The sequence below is a fragment of the Monodelphis domestica genome, chromosome 5 (genome assembly GCF_027887165.1).
Source record: "Monodelphis domestica isolate mMonDom1 chromosome 5, mMonDom1.pri, whole genome shotgun sequence".
NCBI lineage: Eukaryota > Metazoa > Chordata > Mammalia > Didelphimorphia > Didelphidae > Monodelphis > Monodelphis domestica.
In genome coordinates this window covers 263,275,653-263,281,260 of record NC_077231.1, presented here as the reverse complement: position 1 = coordinate 263,281,260, position 5,608 = coordinate 263,275,653, and positions in this window count along the sequence as shown.

Below are 5,608 nucleotides of genomic sequence, written 5' to 3'. Positions count from 1 at the left end.
CTTGGCAACTTAATTGTCTTCGTTACTTGTGGAAATAGAGTCCATCCATAATAATTTATTAAGCTCCAGTTATGTTCCAGGAACTCTGCTAAATCTGGGGGGGGGGAGACAACAGACCCCCAATCTCAAGGAGCTTATAATGGAAACGACATGCAAACTATCTACAAACAATATTTACAGACTATATTGTAGGTAGTTAGCAAAGGGAAAGCACCAATATTAAGGGGGTATCAGGAAGAGTTTCTTATGTTTGTGGGATTTTAGTTGGGACTTGAAGGAAGTCAGGGAAGTCCAAAGATAAAGATGAGGGAGGAGGGAGAGAATTCTAGTAATGGAATCGAAGGGAGTGAAATGTCAGTTTTGTGTGAAAAAACCATAAGGAGACCAGCATACCTGGTTTGTAAAGAACTTGGAAGGGAGAAGAATGTAAGAAGTTTGGAAAAGGATGTGTGTGTGAGGATAGGTGATGATGGGCTTTGAATGGCAGAGGATTTTATAGTTGATCCTGGAGATAATAGGGAGCCACTGAAGTCTAATGAGTAGGGAGGTGGCAGGGTCAGACCTTCTATTTTTTTAAATCTCATCAGCTGCTGAACAAAGAATGGATATGATTGGAGAGATGCATGTGGCAGGGAGACCACCAAAGGGCTCATGCAATAGTCTAGGCATGAAGTGATAAGGGCTTGTATCAGGCTGACAAGCAGTGACATGCCAGACTGATGGCAGAAGTTTCCTAACTTGCCCTGGGTGACACAACTAGAGATGTCAGATGTGAAACCCCAAACTAGGTTTTGCATCCTCTGAGGTGAGCTCTGTGTCCCTTATACTCGGCTTCTCTCTGAGAAGGAAAATTAGAAAAGAAAAAAGACAACCCATTTTATAGGTTGTGGAGACAGGCAGGTTAATTAGCTCATTTCCCGTCATATATTCCCTATCATTTTTGTGTTTACAAAATTTTTCATATCACATTCCATTCTTTTATCCAATAACAATAAATTAATTTTTATGCAGGAGTGTTTCTGAAAGTAATGAATTATTCCCTGGTGCCTGGAGGGGTGTTGTTATGTTGAGAATCTGTGATTTGGAAAATATATGCATGGAAGCTCCCTGCTTGATATGAACTACTTAGTGAAATGAATTTTATTTTACATTTTAAAAACCTAACAAATAAAATTAAAGAAGAAAATCCACTCAATTTGGCCAGAAGCAAGACAATATTTCTAGGTGGTCGTAAGCAATAGAAAGTAAATATTTTCTGATATATCTTCACTTCTGAGAGGCTGTAGCAAAGTATTGTGATAGAGAGCTGACCTTGGACTTGGGATGGCCTTGGTTTAAGTCCTGCCTCTGATACCCCCTTGCTTGAGTGACTACTGGCAAAACAATTAGCTCTCTAAGATTATAACGTGTACCAAGGGTGCTCATGTTTATTGTGGAGGGTATTTTCCCCACCTGGGAGTTCCCAAACCAGGGAAATCACAGGTCCCAGTTCCTATCTCTAGAGGCTTGAATTTCCCTTAGGACCCTTCCCACACCCTTCTCCATCTCCTTATTCACACGAGATTCACAAATATTGGTGAGACTTTAAAATGAACTCAGTACACATGGGCTTGTTTTAAGAAGTTGGTTTAGAAATGGAATGAGTTGAATGGAATAGAGTGTGTGCCCAAAGAGCTTAGCAATCAATACCTGCTCCACACCGGGAACATACCTCTTCCCCATCACTGCCTGTTAGGATTCTGCTGCTTCCTATGGGAAGCTCTTCCAGTTTCCCCCTCCCTGCAAAGATTCCCTTTCTCCCCAAATGATCCTGTGCATACTTTTCGTTTTCCATGTTCTATCCTCCAGTAGAATTTAAACTCCTTGAAGGTGGGAACTGTAGACACAGTGCCTTGCACACAATAGCTACTTACTAAATTGTCCCATAGGCATCTCAAACACAAAGTGTCCAAACATTAAACCCTCTCCTCTTCCTAAATCCCCTATTTCTTTTGAGGAGAGCACCATCATCTTTTAGCACCCCAGGTTCAAAGTCTAGGAATCATGCTCAGTTCTTCTTATCCTTAAGCTGCTTGGTCTTGTTGCATTTGCCTTAACAGAGTAATCTTACATTTCTTTCTTTCTCTATGCTCCAAAAGTTACCTCCCTACACCCAATTTTTTCACTTGTAAAATGGCTAATAATGCTTGTACTCCTCCTTCACAGAAAGGTTGTGAGGAAAGGACTTTATAAAGGATAAGGTATTAAACAAACAGACATTATTATTTTTTAAACCCTTCCCTTCCATCTTAGAATCAATATTATGTATTGGTTCCAAGGCAGAAGAGTAGTAAGAGCTAGAAAATGGGGATTAAATGCCTTGTTCAGGGTCACGCAGCTAGGAAGTGTTTTAGGTCAGATTTGAACCCAGAACTTCTCATCTCTAGGCCTGGCTCTCAATCCACTGAGTCACCTGGCTGTTCCCATAAACAGTTATTATTAGAGGACATGTGTAACTGGATTGTGAAAATCTAGCCGATAGATAGATAGAGAGAGGAATAGATGGATAAATAGAAAGACAGATAAAGCAAACATTTTTAAATCATTATATACCAGTTGTTAAAGATACAAACAGAATAAGACAATATGCACCCCATTTTGAAGGAACTAACATTCTAATAGGACCATTGCAATGGCAGATTAAATGGGAGCTGTCTCAAGGTGGTGAAACAAGTTTCTTTCCTGATCCTGATTTTGGAAATTATCCTCAGTTTTTGCTTTTATTCCCCTACTTTTCCATACCTCAGCTTGACCATAAGTTGAAAGCAAGGAGGAAGAACCTCAATCTCTTTTTCATGAAGCCCCTGACATTTCAGCTCTTGGATCCTTCAATTTAAGCCCAAATCCTCCTAGTTTCTTCTCCCACCTCCTCCTTGTCTTCTTTTTCATCCCCTTCCCTCAACTCTTTTCTTTCTTCTCATCTTACTATCTGTGACAATTGCCATCTTTTAATGAATATTGTGGATCATAGATTTACTTAGAAGGAGCTTAGAGTTCTTTAAGTCCTACTTTTTCATTTTATGAGGCAACATATACAGGGAGGTTAAATGACCTACCCAGAGTCATACAGATCTAAACTATCTGAAGTAGAATTAGAATTTAGGTCAATTCTTTTCCTCATTAAATACTTAGCTATAAGAGGCTAATTCAAAGTGAATAGAATTCATTATCATGGAGAACTAGCTTCCAAGAGATACCTGGCCACAGGATCATAATTCGGAGCTAGAAATAATATTAGAAGGCATTAAGTCTACTCAACCTCCCCAGTTTTACAAATGGGGAAGTTCACATAGCTGGTCAGTATCTGAGGCAGGGTTTGAATTCAGGCCTTAATGATTCTAAGACTAATGCTCTATTCACTACACTCTGCTGCTTCTGATTGCCTTGGTACTCTAGACAACTCTCTGAGACTTTTAAGGTGTAAAAATGGTGACCTCTTGTGAGTTTCTTCATTTGGAAATTCCCTATACCAGTGAAATCACAGGTTTAGTAACTATCCCTATCCTTCCCTATTCCTAAATATTTAGTCACTAAATAATAATTTATTTATAACTAATAAATGTTTAAGAAAGTGACAGCTATATCAGAGTAAGATTTAAAAACTTTAAACAAGTTACTAAATCTTATTTATGTTATTAGTCATTTAACTTAAAAAGGGCCCTTTTGACTTTTTCTACAAAGGCAACTTTAGACTTTTTCTCACTTATGTTATTTTGGATAGTACTCCCCCCCCAAAAAAAAACCCCAAGCAACAACAACCTACATCTTATCTAGGGATTTGCTATAGTAACATTTCATTGCTTTTGTTGTTATTGAATCATTTTTCAGTTGTCTGACTCTTCCTGGAGAATGGTTTGTCATTTCCTTCTCCAACTCATTTTAGTGATCAGGAAACTGAGGCAAATAGCTTTTAGTGATTTGCTCAACTTCACATAATTAGTGTCTGAAGCCAGATTTGAATTCAGGAAGATGAGTCTTGGGCCAAGCACTCTCTCCATTTCCCCATCTAGCTGTCCTTTACATCAGTTGACTTGACTTCAAGGAAGAGTCATTATCAGGTGGCCCAATATGTGTTTAAGAATCATTATCTTAATCAAATTTCTGATCTTATAGGGCCCATCCCTTCCTGGTTCATATTGTATTGGAGATAATGAAGGGAAGTTCTTAGCCATACATGATAGGGTCATATTGGGTTAGTTTTACACCAATGTGTTCCAAGTAGATCTTTATGTGATAGTAAAAAGATGGAAACAGAGTAGCCCATGGATGGATTGGTTGAACAGACTAAAGTCCAATGTATAAATATAATGGAATTTTATCGTGCCATAAGAAATGAGGAATATTGGAAATTCAGACACATGACAAGTCTTATAGAAACAGATAGGGATGGAAATAAGCAGCAGGAGGAGAATAATACATACGCGGATTACTGTAATGTAAGGAAGCTCTACCAAAAAAGGAAGTCAAACTCGAATTACTTGGAATAACTAATTTTGGTCCTGAAGAACAGATGAGGAAAGAGCTGGGGAGTATGGGTATAGAATGTAGCACACAGTATTAGAGTTGGTTATTTTGTTAGTTGGTTTTGCTTAACTTTATTATAATGAAGGATTAATGGGAAGCATGCTAGGAGGTGGATATTGAGTAAAAGAAGACATCAATAAAAAGTTTTTTTTTTTTTAAGTTTAGGGAGGCAAATAGGAAATTAGTTTTAGAGAAAAGATCTGTAGCTGTTTGTGCTAGGTACAACTCCATCAATTTGGAACTATGTGAACCATAGGAATAATTCACATTATCATGGATTTGTTTTGTGTTACTTGGGGCTATAAAAATTAACTCATTTAAGTCAAGTTAAGGGTTAAATAACCTATGTCACCCAATAATATTAATGATACTAAAATTTTTAGCTAGGGGGGAAGTCTACTATCTCTTCTCCTTTATGTCAGTTGAGTGCACTACACTCATACTCCACAATCTTGTCTACCTCTTCCCTTTTTAAAAAATAAAAAGGGCAAGAAGGAATGGAATTAAATTTAAAAAGAAAAAAAAATAAAGTGGGTTTGATGTTTTGCCTGATTGCTCTGACCTTAAATTCCTAGGTGAGGGCGATTTCCAATCTCAGATGTCAAGTTTGGAGTCTAACCTTGAAAGAAAGAAGTATTTTTCTGTGTTACTTTCAAATGGTCAACACTGATTAAGATAAATTTAGGCAAAAATTGGGGCATAAGGGCTATGGATTATGCTTCCGATAAAGGTCACCAAATCTTATTTGGAAAATTATTTATTTGTGGCCAGTCTCTTTGCTGTTGTCCTGTTTGAATTAAATGACTTGAGAATCATAAACATATGCAACTGGTGATGTAACATAAGTAAAAAGAAAGACTGCAGTTTCAAAATAGATTTGGCCACCTAACTAGCAATATTCATATGTGAAGTATTAATTTTTTAATTATTAAAGAATATATACATGATCAGAGATGGTTTAAGATTTAATTAGAATTCTATTTTCCAGCCAGCCAGTTTCTTCATGATGGATAATAGTGTTTTCTAGTGGTGAGTTTTGCTCTTT